Source organism: Rana temporaria, chromosome 4 (assembly GCF_905171775.1).
Source record: "Rana temporaria chromosome 4, aRanTem1.1, whole genome shotgun sequence".
Lineage (NCBI taxonomy): Eukaryota > Metazoa > Chordata > Amphibia > Anura > Ranidae > Rana > Rana temporaria.
Genome location: NC_053492.1, coordinates 86,751,469 through 86,773,277, shown reverse-complemented (window position 1 = coordinate 86,773,277; position 21,809 = coordinate 86,751,469).

The following is a 21,809-nucleotide window of genomic DNA, read 5'->3' as shown; positions in this document are numbered from 1 at the left end:
CAATTCTAAAACAGAACATAGGTATGATAAATAATTAAAACTGACCCCAACCCATGATTCATTCCCTGCAAAGGTAAAATCATTTGTGGCCCCATTATTTAACAAGGACAAGCAGGCACAAAATACTGAAGCAGAAAGACCAAACTACTTTCGAAAAAAGTTAGAAATTGTATATGGTACAAACCAGCAATCACAACAGTACATCAAGAACCTTATGTTTCTTTTTTTCATCTTTTGCAAGAAATAGAGGACCGATATAACTTGTAATAGCCTTTGAAATTGGAAAGCTTAGGTCTACATTCATCAAGTGAATGAACAGCCATTACACTGCAGTTCTGGTGAGTCAGCTCTGCGTTGTGCCAATATATGTCTGTATATGGAGATAAAGTAAGGCAAAAGGCCAACAGGATAATGGGGTAACTTATAAATTATAAAGCAATTTGCCTGGAAAACATCATGGTTTATTCAAGCTTCTGCTATATGCCATTTCTATTTGTCACATTAAAGGGCCTTCATCATAAAAATATAATTTTACTGGTTTAGGCTCCTAAAGAGAGCCTGTAATTTTATAAAATAGAAAATAATAATTCTGCAAGGCCAGACATTTTTTTTTTTATAATGATAATGTATTTTTAATAATGTAGTAAGTGTTATATTAACCTATCCTCCTGGTGCACAGGATGTTAAAAGCTGCTGTCTGTTGGTGCGGTGGGTAGAATCTTAACTGGCTAGACCAGGGATGCCCAACCTTTTGAAGAGCGAGGGCCCCTTAAGCTACTTGGTAACCGGCCATGGGCCACAATGAGCAGAGCGCGTGGATGGCAGGCCACTCTACTCTCTTTTTAGCGGATCAAATTGGAGGTAGGCAAGGTATACCATTTACATCTGCCACTCCTTAGAGGTGAATGGAGGGCCTGATTGGGTCAGACTGACTGTGTAAAATGGGCCTAAGGCTACTTTCACACTGATGCACAGTTGTTGACCCGCACCGCGAGTGCAGCACAGTTCACTTGTGGCTTTCCTGCAGGTTAACTGCACTTTGCCATAGACTTCTATTATATCCTGTAGGTGTGGTGCACTTTCAGTAGTAAGCTCACAAAACTCACAGGTAAAAGAAGTTTATGGCTCAGTGCAGGTAATCTGCAGGTGCACTGCTCTGCACCTGCGGATGAGATTAAAAGCAGCCCAGTAACCACTGCAGAACAGATATGCCCATATATACACTGTGATTTTAGTAATAAACTTACCTTTAATAACAGTATTCTATTCTATTGTATTCCATCCCAGAGCAGGAGGTCGCAGGCCACATAAGAGTGTTCCATGGGCCACATGTGGCCCCCGGGCCACTGGTTGGGCACCCCTGGCCTAGACAATCCTCAGTCCTCTTTGTGGACTTTTACAGTACATTAGGGCCAAAACAACTAATCGATTATGAAATTAATCGATTACAATTTTCATAATCGATTAATCGTCCAGTAAAATAATGGGGTTAAAAAAAACGAAAATTAACCTTTTATAGTACAAAAAAGCAAATCGCTACTGTAAATATTACTTTCACTGTCCCACAGTAAAAAAATGAACCCCTTACAGTCGTGATTATTTGCTCTTTTTGTACTTATTTTTGTTTTTTTTAAACCCCATTATGTTACTAAACATCTCAGGCCTGGGTTCACACCTCTGTTTTTTCGTGCTTTTTTCAGAAACACACTACAGTTCATTTACATGTTTTCGTATGGGACACGTTCACATGCATGATTTTTTTTCGGCTGCTGCGTATTTGGAAAGGGCAAGGACTTTTTAACGCAAAACAGTGCTATTTGTATTAATTTTTTGGTTCAATACACTTCAATGGAGAAGCTGCAGAAAAGCATGTAATGTGTTTTTGCGGCAATTTGTGTTTTGTAATCTGCCCAACAACAAATTGGCCCAAAGAAAATGTAAAAATGCAATTTTTTTTTTAAGGCTATTATCTGATTAATGGATTAATCAAAACAATAATCGATTATGAAAATAATCGTTAGTTGCAGCCCTACAGTACATGTAGGAGTTTAGAGCTAAAGAGCTTCTGTGGCTGCATATCTATTTGACACACAACCCCAGAACATTAAACAATCTTTTGTTGGAGCTCTATAAAAAAGAACACGTACTGAGGCTCTATGCATGTCCCAAGTAGCAGACCATGACCCAAAAACACTAAACAATCTGTTGGTAGGGCTCTAAAAAAAAAAACCCATACTGAGGCTTTTAAAGTGGAGGTGCACTAAATTTTTTTTGTTAAAGCCAGCAGCTACTAATAGTGCAGAAATGGACACACTTACCTGTCCAGTGCACCCGCGATGTCGGCAGCCGAGGCCGAGCAATCGCTCGTCCCTCAGATGCTGCCACCGCCATCCTCGGTGTGGGAATCAGAAAGTCAAGCGTTGCGGCCACGATTCACGTGGTGCATTGTAACTGTTCCCCGCTCTCTCCTGGGACCAGTGTGTTTCCCAGAAGACGGGGGGGGGGGGGTAGTGGTGTGCCCGGAAGTAGGTGCAAATACCTGTTTTAGGGTAAGATTAGCAAAGAACAGAAATTGTGCAGAAGAATCTCCCACTCCCTATGTAAATTGACTACTCATGAGAACATGTATAGAGCTTCAGTATGAGCTGTTTTTATAGTGCTCCACCAAAAGATTGTTCAGTGTTTTGGCTTAATGTGTCAAATAGATATGCAGCCAGAGAAGCTCTTCAGCTCTAAACTCCTACATGTACAGTATCTCACAAAAGTGAGTACTTCCCTCACATTTTTGTAAATATTTTACTACCTCTTTTAATGTGACAACACAGAAATTACACTTTGCTACAATGGAAAGTAGTGAGTGTACAGCTTGTATAACAGCGTACATTTTCTGTCCCCTCAAAATAACTTAACACACATCCATTAATGTCTAAACTGCTAGCAACAAAAGTGAGTACACTCCTAAGTGAAAATTTACAACTTGGGCCCAAAGTATCAATATTTTGTGTGACCACCATTATTTTTCAGCACTGCCTTAACCCTCTTGGGCATGGAGTTCACCAGAGCTTCACAGGTTGCCACTGGAGTCCTTTTCCACTCCAACATGACGATAGCACAGAGCTTCCCTTTGACATTAGAAGATGTTCAGCAGTGCCATCAACACAGAACTGGAAACCTGTAGGACCCAGGTATACCCATCTACTGTCCAGAAAAGTCTGGCCAGAAGAGGTCCCAATGCTGCGCACAGACGGTCTTTTTTTGTGATGAAAAAAAAACGATGTTTTTGAAACTTCATTTTTAAAAATTACGTAGCATACACACCATCGTTTTTTCAAAAAGCTCTATCAAAGCGCGGTTACGTACAGCACGTGCAACTGCACTATAAAGGGTAATTTTCATGCGGAAGACGGCCTCTTTTGCTGATATCGTGTTGCTGCGTGTTAGTTAAAGTTTGGTGAGAGACGATTCGCGCTTTTCAGTCTTTGTGCTTTAAATTTCGTTTTCTGTCATACAGTTTGTGTTTTTGGAGTCGGATCTGTCTTACAGTGCTTGTATTGAGAAGTCTGCAGGACTTGAAGTTCTCGACGGGCCTCATAATCCCGGAGACCTGTTCTGCCATCATTCAGGTTCTGCAGGAGGACTATGTTAAGGTAAGTGGTGTCCTTTCAATGCACAAACTATGGGCCAGATTCACAGAAGAAATACGCCGGAGTATCTACTGATACTCCGGCGTATTTTCAAATTTGCCGCGTTGTATCTTTAGTTTGAATCCTCAAACCAAGATACGATGGCTTTTGGCTTCGATCCGACAGGCGTACGGCTTTGTACGCCTTCGGATCGTAGGTGTAATGCTTCGGCGCCTGCTGGGTGGAGTTTGCGTCGTTTTCCGCGCCGGGTATGCTAATTAGCTGTTTACGGCGATTCACGAAGGTACGCGTGGCCGTCGCATTCTCTTACGTCGTCGCTAGCCGGCTTTTCCCGGCGTATATTTAAAGCTGGTATTTCGTGGCCAATCTTTAGACTTGCCATGTTAAAGTATGGCCGTCGTTCCCGCGTAAAATGAAAAAAAATTTTTTTTGCGTAAGTCGTCCGTGAATAGGAAAGGACGTAACTCACGTCGACGTTCAAAAAATGACATCGGTGCGACGTCATTTCGCGCAAAGCATGGCGGGAAATTTCAAAACGGAGCATGCGCGGTACGTTTGGCGCGGGAATGTGCCTAATTTAAATGATACACGCCCCATTTGAATTAGGCGGGCTTGCGCCAGACGGATTTACGCTACGCCGCCGCAAGTTTACAGGCAAGTGCTTTGTGAATCAAGCACTTGCCCATAAAACTTGCGGCAGTGTAATGTAAATGCAATACGTTACGCCACCGGAATTCTACGTGAATCTGGCCCTATGTATTTATTGCATGCTTTTTCTTTTTTTCCAAACACTCCCTAATTAACCTGTTTGTAATATGCTGTGAATGTTCCCTTTGTCTCCATGTATGCTGTATTTTTTTTGTTTAAGTTTGGGCCTACGGCCATCTTTTATATAGCCAACCTGTCCAGCATTCTATTTTGTGGCCAAACACACCTAGCCTAGTCCCTATATCCCCCTTTTTTGGTGGCCTCCATTGTAGTGCTGCATTTTGTGGGTCCCTATATCCCCCTTTATTTGTGGCCTCCATTGTAGTCCACGCCCAAGCCGCCCCCCCCCCCCCATTTTTTTTTTTTTATTAACTGTATAATTCAAATTTTTTTTTTGGGTGGGTGGTTTTTGAGGTCAGCAACTCATCTCGGGCCCCCCCTCCCCCTAAGCTTTTATTTTTCACATCAGGAGGTGGTGATTAATCTGCTTAGTGATCCCTTATTATTTATGTCTCTTAAAATAATACTTGAAATTACTATTAAATAAATACTTGAGATGTTTTGTGATATTCTGTTAGCAATGTTTGTTTGAATTTATTTTGTGTTCCTTTTTCTCTACAGTTCCCCACCACACCACAGGAATGGCAGACTGTGGCAGCGGACTTCTCCCAGCGATGGAACTTTCCGAACTGCGGAGGAGCCATTGATGGCAAGCACATCCGCATCGTGCCTTCACCCCCATTCCGGATCCCATTATTTCAATTACAAGGGGTTCCACAGCGTTGTGCTGATGACGGTGGTGTCTGCCAATTACGATTTTCTCTACGTGCATGTTGGGAAAAATGGCCGGATGTCGGACGGCAGGGTCTTTGCTGAGACCGAGTTCGCCCAACGGCTTCAGTCGGAGGACCTAGGATTGCCACCTGCGGAGGAGAACGAAGAGGGTCTGCCCTTTGTATTTATTGCAGATGAGACTTTTGGTTTGGGTCCCCACCTCATGAGGCCATTTCCCCAACGCACCCTCACCCCTGAGAGGAGGGTTTTTAATTATCGGCTGGCCAGAGCCAGACGGGTGGTAGAGAATGCATTTGGCATCATGGCCAGCCGATTCAGATTGTTTTTGACTGCCATAAACCTGGCAAAATACAAATGGAACGACATCATCTTATGTTGCTGCATTCTCTATAATTTTCTCCGAAGACATTCGTCAGACTATTTAACTGTATTGCCTGATGAGGCACTTAATTTAGCTCCAGAGGCGGCCCGTGAGGCTAGCCATACAGGCTTGGCCCCCCAAAGCGCACGTGCAGTGCGGCTAGCCTATGTGGATTATTTTATGGGGAGGGGGGTCATTCCAATGCCAGATCTTGGCTGAATAAAATAGTTTATGTTCTGCCATAAACAGTCAAATTTGTTTGTCATTATAATAAATTTTTAGTTTTGTGTATTGTGGCTTTTTTCTAGGTTCTCATAGAGCCATGTGTTTGGGATGTACTAAATACCCATCATTGTCAATCTTACCACCCCAAATATACCTGAGTTCTTTTCTTAGTCAGCATTGATACAAAGAACTAGCCACACATTTTTGATCTTACAAATATGCTTATTGTTTAACAGAGATAAAATCAAGGTTTTTTTTTTTTTCTATTCAAAAATACAATTATAATCTGTTTTTTTTTGTTTGTTTTTCTATTCAAAAATACAATCTTGTTTTTTTTTTTTTTTGTTTTTTTTTTTCAATTTACATTACGTCGGGCTTTGTGGATTGCGACGGGACAATAAAGTTGCGTCGGGAAAAAAAAAAGTTACGCGGCGAAAAATAAAATTTTAAATTTTAAAAAAATAGCGGCGATCAAAAAAAAGTTATGTTTTTACAAGGTGTAAACAGTTTACACCTTGTAAAAGCATCCCTAATTTTACGCATGCAAAACGTAACTTACGCAGAAAACACAAAGCTAAAAAGCTTTGTGGATCTGCCTAAGTACTCATTTGCATACGCAAAGCGGCATTTCGACTCAAAATGCCCCCAGCGGCGGATGCGGTAGTGCATCTTAAGATCTGACAGTGTAAGTGTCTTACAGATGTCAGATCTTATGCCTATCTTTAGAAAAATCCTTCTGTGGATCAGTTCCAAAGATAGGCACAGGGATACGCAGGCTGAACAGCAGTTCCGCCTGCGTATCTCTTTTGAGGATTTGGCCCTCAGTTACTACATTGGCAAAGTAATTAGTTACTCAGCAAAGTAACTGACTTTTTTTTTTGCCGGCGTATGACAACCCCCTAATTTTCCAGCTAAAATTTTGGTTTTGGGATATACTCACTGTAAGACGACCCCTCACTGTGCCATCTCTAACATGCCTCACTGTGCCATCTGTAACATGCCTCACTGTGCCATCTGTAACATGCCTCACTGACAGTGAGGCATGTATGATGCCACAGTGAGGCATGTATGATGCCACAGTGAGTGAGACATGTTACAGGCACAGTGAGTGAGGCATGTTACAGGCACAGTGAGTGAGTGTCATGAAATACCTCAGCCACCAGATGGCGCTAGCGGCGCATCGGCGCGCGCGGGGCACGCGCAATCGCGGCAACGGCGCGCACGGGCATGCGCACCGGCGGCAACGGCGTGCACGGGCACGCGCACCGGCGGCAACGGCGCACGGGGACGTGCAAACGGCAATTCGGCGCCAAAACAAGGTACTTAAGGCGTCCTGGGAGTCTGGCCCCTTGCTGTCCGGTCTGAAGTGTCTCCTGAACCTGCCAGTACCTGTTACCCCTGCTTGAATCCTGATCCTGATACCCGGCTTGTTCCTGTTGATCCTGTCTTCCGCCTGCCCTGACCTTTTGGCTTGCTCCGACCATCCCTCTGCCTCATCCCTGGTACTCTGCCGCCCGCCTGTTACTGACCCGGCTTGACGACCCCTCTACCATCCTGACCTTCCTGCGCCTGATCAGCTGGTCCAGCTTCTCTCCGGCTTCTGGGACTTGCACTGTCTTCTGGGACTTGTTGCTGCTTGATCTTCCAGACCTCTTCCCACCGGTCTGCTACTTGCCAGGCTGCACCTGCCTTCCAGAGACTCCATCAGATCCTGCAGAAGCGACCAACAGCCCCTGCATCAGCGTCTCTCCAGGCGCTTGTGCGACTCTGCATTTCCGTTCCTCCTGTCTACTCTATCAGGGGTCCCGGAATCAGAGGAGTAACGGCTGCCACTTCCTGCACGTCGGGCTCACCCTCTGAGGTACGTGACAGTACCTGACAGCCATGTCCGAGCCCGCGCAGGGAGTGGATCCTATGCAGGAACTTTGCCGCCATCTTGAGGGACTGACCCAGGCTGTCCGAACCTTACAAGAAGGCTACACGCGTTTGGAGAATCGTGTCCAGGCTCTATCTACTCCCACCACCTCTGCAGCGGCTTCTGGGGCATCTGCTTCCCCATCCGTGATCATGCTGCCGCCCGAACCCAAAGTCCCTATGCCCGAGAGGTTCGCGGGTGAACGTAGTAGATACCGGGCCTTCCGCAATGCTTGCGAACTGTACTTTGCTCTGCAGCCACGGACCTTTTCGTTAGAAGCCACTAAAGTGGGTTTCGCCATCTCACTGCTGTCTGGCGAACCGCAAGCTTGGGCCCATCGCCTCCTGGAAAACAAAGATCCATCACTTGACAATGTTACTACCTTTTTCCAAGCCATGTCTCTGCTGTATGAGGACCCTCACCAGGCCGCCTCCGCGGAGGCCGCTTTGCACGCCCTGCAACAGGGTCGCAGACCAGCAGAGGACTATGTGTCCCAGTTTCGCAGATGGAGCTCAGACACAACCTGGAATGACTCGGCCCTCTGCTACCAATTCCGCCTTGGTCTTTCTGAGCCACTGAAGGACGAACTGGCCCGGGTAGGGGTTCCAGGGACCCTGGAGGCATTAATTAACCTGACCATCCAGATCGATCGGCGCCTGAGGGAGCGCCGAACGGAAAGGACCACTACCCCATCTCGTCCGGTCTGGATGCTGCCACGGGTGCCTCCCGTTTCCAGTATAGTTCCTCCGGTTCCTTCAGCCTCATCTGTTCCTGACACCTCAGAGCCCATGCAGTTGGGTCTCCTCCGTCCTTCCCTGACGCCCGAAGAACGACAACGCCGCAGGGTCAACAACTTATGCCTGTATTGCGGAGAGGCCGGGCACTACGTGAGGACCTGTCCTGCCAAACTTCGTAAGTGTCTGTCCATGTCTTCCGTTCACCTACCTGTTCTGCCAAGTAATTCCGCTCATCTGGCTATTCCTATTCTCTTCCAGCTTCCAGGAGAGTCCATCCAAGTCAGCGCTATAATTGACTGCAGCTGCTTTTTGGACCAGTCTTTCGCCATCAAGCATCGGATCCCTCTTCGTCCCAGGACTACTGGACTCTCTGTTTACCTAGCGGATGGCTCGGTGCTAAAATCCGGACCAGTCACCCGAGAAACCCAGCCTCTACCCACCACCATTGCTGAAAATCACCATGAATTGCTATGCCTAGATGTGATTCACTCTCCCCTGTTTCCTGTCATACTGGGGGTACCATGGCTTCAAATTCACAACCCGCAGATTGACTGGACCACGGGCAAGGTCAGCTTCGGTTCTCTGTTCTGCCGACAGCACTGCTTACAAGTGTCACCTCCTCCTCTGCCTTTACTTTGTATGGACTTCGACATCGAGACCCGTCAATCTGTTCCAGAAGCTTACCACGACTACCTGGATGTTTTCAGCAAGAAGGGGGCTGAGACCCTTCCACCACACAGGGCCTACGATTGCCCCATTGAACTCCTTCCAGGTGCTGAAGTTCCCTTCAGAAGGATCTTTCCCTTAACAGGACTTGAACTAGAGACTTTAAAAACATACATCGATGAAAGTCTGAGGAAGGGGTTCATCCGCCCATCCACATCACCCGCGGGAGCAGGCATCTTTTTTGTGGAAAAAAAAGACCATTCCCTTCGCCCTTGTGTGGACTATCGGGAACTTAATAAGATAACAATTAAGAACCGGTACCCTCTCCCCTTGGTGCCTGAACTGTTTCAACGTCTTGGGTCCGCGGTTGTCTTTACCAAACTAGACCTCCGTGGGGCCTACAACTTAGTCCGCATACGTGAAGGGGATGAGTGGAAAACCGCTTTTCGTACCCGTTTCGGGCACTTCGAATATTTAGTCATGCCCTTCGGGCTCTGTAACGCCCCAGCAACGTTCCAACACTTTGTGAATGACATTTTTAGAGACTACCTGGACCTCTTTGTCATCATTTATCTGGACGATATCCTGATCTTCTCCCCTTCTCTGGAAAAACACCGGCTACACGTCAGGAATGTACTTGAGCGTCTCCGAACCCACGGACTGTATGCCAAACCCGATAAATGCGAGTTCGAACGCTCAAGTATACAGTTCCTGGGGCTTATAATTTCCATAAAAGGCATTGAGATGGACCCCCAGAAGGTCTCAGCGATTCTTGACTGGCCAGCACCTACGGACCGAAAGGGCGTTCAGCGATTTGTCGGCTTCTCGAATTTTTATAGGAAATTCATCAGAGCTTTCTCCAGCATCATTGCTCCTATAACGGATTTGACCAAACAGACTGCTCGTTTCCGCTGGACTACAGAAGCCCAAACAGCCTTTGAAACCCTGAAGAACTTGTTCACTTCGGCATCCATTCTCAGACACCCCGACGCGAGTTTGCCATACATTCTTGAGGTGGATGCGTCTGAAACCGCGGTTGGGGCAGTTCTTTCGCAGAGACAGGGCCCCAAAGCTCTGTTACACCCCGTTGCTTACTTCTCCCGTAAGTTGTCTGAAGCAGAAAGAAATTATGACGTCGGGGACCGAGAGTTGTTGGCAATAAAGGCCGCTCTGGAGGAGTGGCGTTACCTCCTGGAGGGCGCAGCGCACCCAATTTTAATTTACACTGACCACAAGAATCTCGAGTACCTGAAGGTGGCCAAGAGACTTAAACCACGCCAGGCCAGATGGGCACTTTTTTTTACGAGATTCTCTTTTCATATCACATACAGGCCAGGGTCAAAAAACACCAAGCCGGATGCTCTTTCCCGCATGTACGGAGATTCAGGGTCTCTCAGTCCCCCTGACACCATCTTGTCATCTGGGAACTTTCTATTGTTACAAAGGGACTTATTACCGCAAATCAGGCAAGCCTCTGCTGGAATTTCCCCTTTATCTGGTTCGGAGCTGCAGTCCAGGGACGGTTTGCTATGGCATCAGGACAAGATCTTCGTGCCCGAGAGTCTACGAATTGATGTTCTGAGCTCTTGTCACGATCATGAGTTGGCCGGTCACTTTGGGATACAAAAAACCTTGGAACTTTTGCAACGCACCTTTTGGTGGCCTCAACTTCTGAAGGACTGCAAGGACTATGTGGAGTCTTGCACCACGTGCATTCGCAACAAGGGAAGCAAGCTTAGAGCCTGGGGACTCCTTAAACCGTTATCAGTGCCAGAGAGACCGTGGAGAATGATCTCCATGGATTTCATTGTGGAACTTCCCCCATCAGAAGGCTTCACCACTATCTTTGTGGTCATGGACAGGCTCTCAAAGATGGCACACTTTGTCCCTTTGAAAGGCACACCCTCTGCCCCGGAAACAGCCAAAGTTTTCATCAGGGAAATTGTTAGGCTTCACGGCGTCCCAGCGGACATCGTGTCCGATCGGGGGGTGCAGTTCACGTCTAGGTTCTGGAGGGCACTCTGCAGTAGTCTCAAGATCGGTCTCTCCTTTTCATCAGCATACCACCCACAGTCAAATGGGCAGACGGAGAGAACAAATCAAACTCTTGAGCAGTATCTCCGCTGCTTCTCCTCGTTCTCTCAAGAAGATTGGGTGTCCCTGCTGCCCTTAGCGGAATTCGCTTACAATAATTCTATTCACTCCGCCACCAAACAGTCACCCTTTTATGCCAACTACGGGTTTCATCCTTTGTTCCTGTCTAATTCTATTCCGGAGAGTACGGTACCCGCTGTCCAGGATACTCTAAACTTTTTCAACACAAATAACAGGATCCTGCAGGAGACAATGACTAAGACACAGGAACGCAATAAAGAGATCTTTGACAGGGGAAGAAGAGGAGAACTCAATCTGGAACCTGGAACCAAAGTTTATTTATCCACTCTGAATCTAAGACTTGCATGTCCCACGAAGAAGCTAGGCCCTAAATTTGTGGGCCCCATCTCTGTTAAAAGAAAGATAAATGAGGTAGCCTACGAACTTGATTTACCAGAAACCTTTCGAATTCATCCAGTCTTCCATGTTGCTTTGCTCAAGCCGGATGTTCCCAATCCCTTTCCTGAACGAGATACTGGTCCCCCAGAACCGGTATTAGTCAATGGGGAAGAAGAATTTGAGGTAGAATCCATCCTTGATTGCAGGAGGAGACGCAACCAAATTCAGTTCCTCGTTAAATGGAAGGGGTATGGGCCCGAGGAGAATTCATGGGAACCAGAGGACAACATACATGCTGAGAGACTAATCCAATCATTTAAGGACTCGCATCCACTGGAGATGTCTCGATTGGGCATCCGGAGGGTGCCCATTGGAGGGGGGCAATGTCATGAAATACCTCAGCCACCAGATGGCGCTAGCGGCGCATCGGCGCGCGCGGGGCACGCGCAATCGCGGCAACGGCGCGCACGGGCACGCGCACCGGCGGCAACGGCGCGCACGGGCACGCGCACCGGCGGCAACGGCGCACGGGCACGTGCAAACGGCAATTCGGCGCCAAAACAAGGTACTTAAGGCGTCCTGGGAGTCTGGCCCCTTGCTGTCCGGTCTGAAGTGTCTCCTGAACCTGCCAGTACCTGTTACCCCTGCTTGAATCCTGATCCTGATACCCGGCTTGTTCCTGTTGATCCTGTCTTCCGCCTGCCCTGACCTTTTGGCTTGCTCCGACCATCCCTCTGCCTCATCCCTGGTACTCTGCCGCCCGCCTGTTACTGACCCGGCTTGACGACCCCTCTACCATCCTGACCTTCCTGCGCCTGATCGGCTGGTCCAGCTTCTCTCCGGCTTCTGGGACTTGCACTGTCTTCTGGGACTTGTTGCTGCTTGATCTTCCAGACCTCTTCCCACCGGTCTGCTACTTGCCAGGCTGCACCTGCCTTCCAGAGACTCCATCAGATCCTGCAGAAGCGACCAACAGCCCCTGCATCAGCGTCTCTCCAGGCGCTTGTGCGACTCTGCATTTCCGTTCCTCCTGTCTACTCTATCAGGGGTCCCGGAATCAGAGGAGTAACGGCTGCCACTTCCTGCACGTCGGGCTCACCCTCTGAGGTACGTGACAGTGAGACATGGTACAGGCACAGTGAGTGAGACATGGTACAGGCACAGTGAGACATGTATGTTACAGGCACAGTGAGTGAGACACGTTACAGGCACAGTGAGTGAGACACGTTACAGGCACAGTGAGTGAGACACGTTACAGGCACAGTGAGTGAGACACATTACAGGCACAGTGAGACATGTATGTTACAGGCACAGTGAGGCATGTATGATGTCTGTGCCTGCTAATTCAGCGGGGGGCCATCGATAGAGAAAGAAGTCTGATTGACAAATTTTGGCCACCCCCCAGTCTGCAGATATTTAAAAAAAACTTCTCTGGTAGACTAGGCCGCTCTCCCCCGGCCCCCCCACTTCCAATCCGATGCCGCTCGGCTCCTCACCTGCGCAGGGCCACGGTCGGTCGGTGCACTGCTGGCGCTCTCAGGTGACTATCATATCCGGAGTCCAGACCGGTGGTGGTGGAGCGGAGCCTCCGCGGGGCAGATGTTGTCGGCTGAGGTGAGGAGGTGAGCCAGACTCACTCCCTCATCCCTGCTGTGCTGTCCGTCCGTGACTCGGAGTCGGCGGGTGGACGGGCGGCTCCGGACTGTGAGGGAGGGAGGAGGAGACGAGAGGGAGCCGGCGGCCATCTATTATTCAAAAGCCGCGCCTCCTTTTCAGGCTGTTCCGTGATAGGCGGAACAGTAATTTTCCCAGCAGAGCCTCTGTTTACTGTTCAGCCTATCACGGATGTCCTCTCGTCCGAGGCTAAAGAGGGACGGCTTTTGACCGCCTATCACGGCCTATCACGGTCCACGGAACACAGTCAGAGGAGGAGGAGCATTTTTTTAATAATGGATGGCCGCCGACACACACACATGTACTACATGTAATTGCGGTAACGCCGAACAAGTAATGGGCCCGGCGTTACCGCGAGGGGAAGAGTAATCAGGTCCATTACTCGTTACCCTCAAAAGGGGCATCGTTAGGTAACGCCGTTTATTTAAACGCCGTTACTTACAACACTGCTTGCCAAATGGTGACCATTTCTACCATCTCACGGAAGGTCATGTTAGACGCCTTATATCTCCTTCTCCTGGTGGATCTGGAGGTGTCAGCGGAAGCCTGGCTTGTCTCCTGTGCTGATGATGGCATGTTGGGGTGCTGGGGTGATGCTGCCATGTTCTCCATGATAATGAAACGAGAGAGAAGGGGTGGGGAAAGGACGAGACCAAATGTCAGGGGCGGGGTATCGTGCAGAGCGTCACGCGTGCGTAGTGTAAAAAGGGATCCGACGTGTTTGAAAGCGGCGTTCAGAGTCTGTGGAAGACGGCGGAAGTCACGATCGTTTCATACGACGGTACGTAACTGTATTTTTGTCCTTATTATAGTGAACAGTGGATGAGTTTGTGGGCTAGATATGGTGTTAAAGCTTATTAGTAGTAGTGGCTTGACTGACATTAGGATTTTTATTTTAATTTAGAATTGCTGAAATAATGGAGGCCTTCAAAGATCCCGAATTCCTGACAGAATTTATCCAGAGATGGAAGGAACATCCTGTTCTGTGGCAAACTAAAAACAAAATTAATAAAAACAAAGATGCCAGGAAGAAAGCAAAGGAGAGCGTGCTTGAATTTGTAAAGACAAGGGTCCCCAACGCCACAACAGAGACTGTGAAGGCAAAAATAAATTCCATCAGGGGCACCTACAGGACCCAACGGGTACAAGTCCTGGCCTCAATGAGGTCTGGGGCTGCAGCTGACTCCATCTACAAGCCTAACCTGTGGTACTATGGTCAGCTGCAGTTCCTGGACGACCACATTGAGGCCAGGCCATCCCTGTCTACCCTTCCCCCAAGAGGTAGCTCACATCTTCCCTACAGTCAATCCTCCAGTCTTCCCTGCAGGCAAGAGCAGGCAACCTCAGAGGAAGAGCCAGAGTTCCTGGAGGACCCTGATTGTGACCCATGGAGCCAGGTATTGCATTTTGCTACCAATTTTGGAAAATCAAAGTATAATAATGATGTCAAATTGATGTTACTAGTGTTATAAATTCCAAGGGAATGAACAAAAAGTGTTGAACATATCAATAGACAGTAGTGGCAAAACATGATGGGGACAAGATAGAAAAATGAAGGGGTCAGAATGATTGTGTGTCATTTTCTGGTAGGCCACTAGGGGGGGTAACGCAATACACCTGGAAGGGGTCCCGGATGTCAAACACCCTTTTTGGCAAAAATTATTTTGTCATAAAATAGACTACATTTCTATTTTGGGTTAAGGCCCCCTACTTCTCTATTTCAGCCGGAAGCAACCCCCCCAGCTCCAGGGGGCCCATGTCTGAAGCTGTGCAAGGGGCCACATAATTATGGATGGCGACCCTGTGTGTAATATATATTAGCATTCAATTTGCATATGTCATGATTTTCAAAATGTGTGTGATTAATGAAAACAACAAATAAACTATGTCCCTTTTTTTTTTAAATACAGACAGACAGAGTAAAGCCAGGAGGAGGCAGGCCCCACAGGGAGCCAGGGGGAGGCAGGCCCCACAGGGAGCCAGGGGGAGGCAGGCCCCACAGGGAGCCAGGGGGAGGCAGGTACAACTGTAAGGCAGGAGGTGGCAGAACCCACTGGGAGCCAGGACGTTGCAGGCCCCAGTAGGAGCCAGGAGGCACGCCAGCGTGATACAATCTCCCGGATCCCTCCACTCCGCACTCCCGCGAAAAGGGCCAGGAGGCTTTTCCAAATGGAGGAGGAGACCCAGGCCATGCTTCGTGAAGCAACTGCGGCCATCCGAGAGCCACCCACTGAAGAAGAGGGGTTTGCAGCGCTCATTGCAGCCAAGCTCCGAAATCTGGAGTGGGGCCAGCGTGCGTTCGCTGCGAACTCATCATCTTCAAGGCCATAAGCATGGCGTCACTGGGGCAGCTCGATGACGACATCGACCTTGTGCGGATTGCTCCTCCTGTCCTTGCTACTCCTCCTGCTCCTTCTCCTGCTCCTGCTCCTCCTCCTTCTGAGCCTGCTCTGGCTCCTGGCACTACCTCGACTCCAGAAACCCAGCCCCGAAAGGACTCAGGCTGCAGAGAAGACTGCAGGGAAGGCTGCAGGGAAGAAGTCCAAGAAATGAGACGGTGCCCCTGATGGAATTTATTTTTGCCTCACAGCCTGGATTGTTGGCTTGGTGGACCCTTGTCTTTATAAATTCAAGCAGGCTCTCAAGTGCTGCCTTCCTTGGCATCTTTGTTTTTATTAAGTTTGATTTTTGTTTGCCACCATTGTATACTGTATTTGCTGGCGTATAAGACTACCTTTTACACTTAAAAAAACTGGTCAAAAAGCAGGGGTCGTCTTATACGTCGGGTCAGCTGCTCGGATGCCTGCTGGATGTCTGGTAATACTGTTTGTAGCTTCGTCTACATACAGTATATACTGCTTAGCCAATCCCAGTGAGTGATGTATTTAAATAAATACAGAGCCTGCTCGGATTGGAGTAACAACCTCTGCCATTATGAGCAGGCTACATACAGTAGCCTGCTCGGATTGTCTTTGAGAGTCAGAGAGGCGTGGGCTGATGATGTTACATCTTCTGCCAATCCAAGCAGGCTTTGTATTCATTAATAGAATACATCGCTCGCCGTGATTAGCTCCAGCAAGAATGAAGAAGAATATGGCTCCAGAAGGAAGAAATATGAAGCATCGGAACCCTATGAAGGGGGGTTGTCTTATAGGGTGAGTACAGGCAAAAAATCTTTAAAAACTGTAAAATTAGGGGGTCGTCTTTTACACCCGGTCGCCTTATACACCGGCAAATAAGGTAATTTAACATTTTTAATTCGGCCAGAATAAATGGAGTTTTGTTTTGTCGTACAAATTTGACCATGTGTATTTTTGAAAAAGTAGAGAGATCATTAGTGAGTGGGCAGACACATTTCAAAAACAAACATTTTGACATTAACAAGGTACAACAACCTCCTTGTGGGTAAATTCAAAGAAATAATTATGTTGTTGTTGTTGTTGTTCTTCTGAGCATGCGCGGGCTTAAAAACTTCGTTTCAGCCTACACAGGGTAATTTTTTATGACACAAAAAACGACATAAAAAATTGAAGCATGCGCAAATTTTTTTTTGTCGTTTTTCAGAAGACATAAAACGACGTTTTCCCCACACATGGTCATTTTAAATAACATTTTTAAAAACAACATTTTTTTCATCACAAAAAACGACCGTCTGTACGCGGCATAATGGAAGAATTACTGCCATTCCCACAACCCAAAAAAATACAGCCAATGTCATTAAGAACTATCTTCAGCAAAAAGAAGAACAAAGAATCCTGGAGGTGATAGTTTAGCCCCCCCAGAGCCTTGATCTATTTGGAACAACCTACCTTCCGAGTTCCTTCAAAAACTGTGTGCAAGTGTATTTAGAAGAATTGATGCTGTTTTGAAGGCAAAGGGGATCACACAGAATATTGATTTAATTTAGATCTCTCTTCTGTTCATTTACTTTACACTTCTATTTCTGAAAGCAATATTTACTCTTTACTTTACTCTTTAAAGATGGCAGCAGCATTTCTGTAACATCACATTGATATACTGTAGAACTCTTCGGCGCTGAGCACCATATATGGAAGTAGACATTCTATAGCGGTCATTAGGCAGCTGAATGCCAGGACATAAATTAGTAAGCCATCTTCCCTTTGAATCCACTTCTTTGAGAGCACCATGGTTTTGGGACAAATCTCCCTGTATACTAGTTCCCCAGAATTCCACTTCTGTCACTGAGATTAAAAAGGTGCTTTTCTGTGATATACCAATGTCTCTCTCTCTAAATTCCATACTATACTGTAGTTCTGCCCAGCAATGCACACTCCCATATGTTAATCTCACTCCCAGGTGTACTAGTACTCACATCAGAGAACACTTAGCCTGGCCTAAAATGCAATTTGCATCCCATCCACAGTCCACATGGGGCCATAAAATGTCAGGACAACTGCAGCTGCTTTTTTCTGGGTGTTAAACTACCTCATCTGGAGTTTCACTCTTCGAAGGGCCCTTGCAATAGCAGACTGCATCGGCATGACTGTGGAGTGTTTGGCTCCCATGCCACATCTCACTCAGGCTTCTCCCATCCTGACATTTATGATATGGACACTAACTCCACTCATTACATCACTACAGGTAGTCTTTGCCTAAAAGGGGACCTAGCACACTATTACTCAATTGCCTCTACTATACTATTTTGGGACAGAACCACCTAGTGGCAGACTAGATAACATACCTTTTTGTGTGTGTGTGTGTGTGTGTGTGTGTGTGTGTGTGTGTGTGTGTGTGTGTGTGTGTGTGTATCAGCAACAATTGTAGGTGCTGTTTTGTTCTTGAGCCTCTCTAACTGTATTTTTTCTTTGCTTTTTTTTTTCTCACGTTTATCCTTTTTTTGGGTTTCTGCTAGATTAAAAAATGAGTTTATGTGAAGTGTTTCAGAGTTTATTTTTTGAAAATGTATATTTTCTTTCTTTTCTTTATTTCTTGGTGCATAGCAGATACTTGTAGCTGCCTCTTGTTTGCAGCACTTGTGTGGTATATTAGTGTGCACAAAAGTACCAGATATTTATCCTTCCACTGTCATAGCTGCCATTACATTTAGGCAATTCCAAAAAAAAAAAATGCAAACAGACCTAAAGTCAGAGGAAGAGGTAGTAAGGGGTGTGCAGGTTCTCAGGACAAAGTGGAGTTTCAGGCCACAGCACATGTAGGGTAGTGATGTCGCGAACCTAAAATTTTGCGTTCGCGAACGCCTATTGCGAACTTGCGCATATGTTCGCGCATGCGCGAACCGCGCGAACCGCCATAGACTTCAATGGGCAGGCGAATTTTAAAACGCACAGGGACTCTTTCCGGCCACAATAATGATGGAAAAGTTGTTTCAAGGGGACTAACACCTGGACTGTGGCATGCCGGAGGGGGATCCATGGCAAAACTCCAATGGAAAATTACGTAGTTGTCGCAGAGTCCGTTTTTAATCCATAAGGGGTATAAATCACCTAACATTCATAAATTGTTTGGAATAACGTGCTCTAAAACATCAAGTATGATGTTATATCGATCAGGTAGTGTAAGGGTTAGGGTTAGGGTTAGGGTTAGGATAACAGATAGCGTTAGGGTTACAGATAGGGTTAGGGTTAGGGTAACAGATAGGGTTACAGTTAGGGTTAGGGTTAGATATAGGGTTAGGGTTAGGGTAACAGATAGCGTTAGGGTTAGGGTTAGGGTAGGGTTAGAGTTACAGATAGGATTAGGGTTACAGTCTGTAACCCTAACCCTATCAGTAACCCTAACCCTATCTGTAACCCTAACCCTAACCCTTTCTTTAACCATAACCCTTTCTTTAACCCTAACCCTATCTGTAACCCTAACCCTAACCCTATCTGTAACCCTAACCCTAACCCTATCTGTAACCCTAACCCTATCTGTAACCCTAACCCAAACCCTATCTGTAACCCTAACCCTATCTGTAACCCTAACCCTGTCTGTAATAGGGTTAGGGTTCACAGTGACAGACCAAACTCTGACAGATCAAACTCCCCGTTTAACGCACCGCAAACACCTGCAAACAGTCCATTTGCACAACCGCAAACTCCCCATTTACACAAGGTTGGATACCAAGCTAGCCATGTCCCGTTCCTTGTCCTCACTGACGTCAATGAACGTTTTTGAGATTGCAGGCGATGGGGGTTTTTCAAAGCCTATGGTCGTGCTGAGGTAGTTCAGTGACAGTTAAGTGACCCAGAAAACAATGATTCTGCAGTGTGGGCCCATTGTTGGCCTAGTAGGCTTTAATGATCACCTTAGATGATCACAAAGAAATTTAATGGTTTTTCTATGCAAAATTATCCAGCTGATCGCTTTTGGTCTGATCACAATGAAGCAACGACCTTATCATCTGGGGTGTGCCAGCATTGTCATTGCCAACACACTCATAGAGGTGGTCGCTTCATCGTGATACGCAAGCCCCTTCACCACAACAAGGTAGCGATCACGAAGGGGAATTGACACATGTTTGTGCCTTTTTTTTGTTTTGTTTTTGCAGCCACAGTGCAGCACCAGAGGCCAGAAAAATTAGGCATGTACACATGTCTACAAAATTAAGTATTGTTGCAGCTGCTGCTGTAGCAGCGGCCAGAAAAATGTACGTTTTCCAGGCAGAAAGTGCACTAAAACATTGAGGCTTGAACCCTAGTTGGTGGCGGATAAGCCACGCAAGTCATCCGGCAGAGATAAAATACAGCAGCGTGTGGACCATTTGTAGCCCAAGGAAGCTCATCTCATCAGGCCTTTAGTCAAATGTATCGCCCACTGTCAGTCCCTTCGGGATCCATGCCTCATTCATCTTAATAAAGGTGAGGTAATCTAGACTTTTTTGACCTAGGCGACTTCTCTTCTCAGTGACAATACCTCCTGCTGCACTGAAGGTCCTTTCTGAAAGGACACTTGAAGCGGGGCAGGACAGAAGTTCTATCGCAAATTGGGATAGCTCAGGCCACAGGTCAAGCCTGCACACCCAGTAGTCAAGGGGTTCATCGCTCCTCAGAGTGTCGATATCTGCAGTTAAGGCGAGGTAGTCTGCTACCTGTCGGTCGATTCGTTCTCTGAGGGTGGACCCCGAAGGGCTGTGGCGACGCGTAGGGCAGAAAAAGCTCCGCATGTCCTCCATCAACAACACGTCTGTAAAGCGTCCTGTCCTTGCCGGCGTGGTCATGGTAGGAGGAGGATTACTTTCACCTCTTCCCCTGTTAGATTCCCGTTGTGCTGCGACATCACCCTTGTATGCTGTGTAAAGCATACTTTTTAATTTATTTTGGAACTGCTGCATCCTTTCCGACTTCCGGTAATTCGGTAACATTTCAGGCACTTTCTGCTTATACCGGGGGTCTAGTAGTGTGGCCACCCAGTACAGGTCGTTCTCCTTCAGCCTTTTTATACGAGGGTCCCTCAACAGGCACGACAGCATGAAAGACCCCATTTGCACAAGGTTGCATGCCGAGCTACTCATGTCCCGTTCCTCGTCCTCACTGATCTCACTGAAGGTCTGTTCTTCCTCCCAGCCACGTACAACACCACGGGTACCAGATAGGTGACAACGAGCACCCTGGGATGCCTGCTGTGGTTGGTCTTCCTCCTCCTCAAAGCCACATTTCTCCTCTGACTCCTCTTCCTCACACTCCTCTTCCAGCGTTTCTGCAGGTCCAGCAAGCGATGCTGATAAGGCTGTTTCTGGTGGTGGTGATGGTGACCACAACTCTTCCTCTTCCTCTCGCTCATCTACGGCCTGATCCAGCACTCTTCGCAGCGCACGTTCCAGGAAGAAAACAAATGGGATGATGTTCGCTGATGCTGCCTTCAGTGCGACTGACTAGGTTTGTCACCTCCTCAAAAGGACGCATGAGCCTACAGGCATTGCGCATGAGCGTCCAGTAACGTGGCAAAAAAATTCCCAGCTGCGCAGAGGCTGTCCTAGCACCCCGGTCATACAAATACTCATTGACGGCTTTTTCTTGTTGGAGCAGGCGGTCGAACATTAGGAGTGTTGAATTCCAACGTGTCGGGCTGTCGCAAATCAGTCGCCTCACTGGTATGTTGTTTCGCCGCTGGATATCTGAAAAGTGCGCCATGGCCGTGTAGGAACGCCTGAAATGGCCACACACCTTCCTGGCCTGCTTGAGCACATGCTGTAAGTCTGGGTACTTATGCACAAAGCGTTGTACAATCAGATTCATCACATGTGCCATGCACGGAACATGTGTCAACTTGCCCAAATTCAATGCTGCCAACAAATTGCTTCCGTTGTCACACACCACTTTGCCGATCTCCAGTTGGTGCGGAGTCAGCCACTGATCCACCTGTGTGTTCAGGGCGGACAGGAGTGCTGGTCCGGTGTGACTCTCTGCTTTCAGGCAAGTCAACCCCAAGACGGCGTGACACTGTCGTATGCGTGATGTGGAATAGCCCCTGGGGAGCTGGGGGGGTGAAGTTGATGTGGAGCAAGACGCAGCAGCAGAAGACGACTCAGCCGAGGAGGTTATCAAAGAGGATGGAGTAGGAGGAGTAGAGGAGGTGGCAGCAGACCTGCCTGCAAGTCGTGGCGGTGTCACCAACTCCTCTGCAGAGCC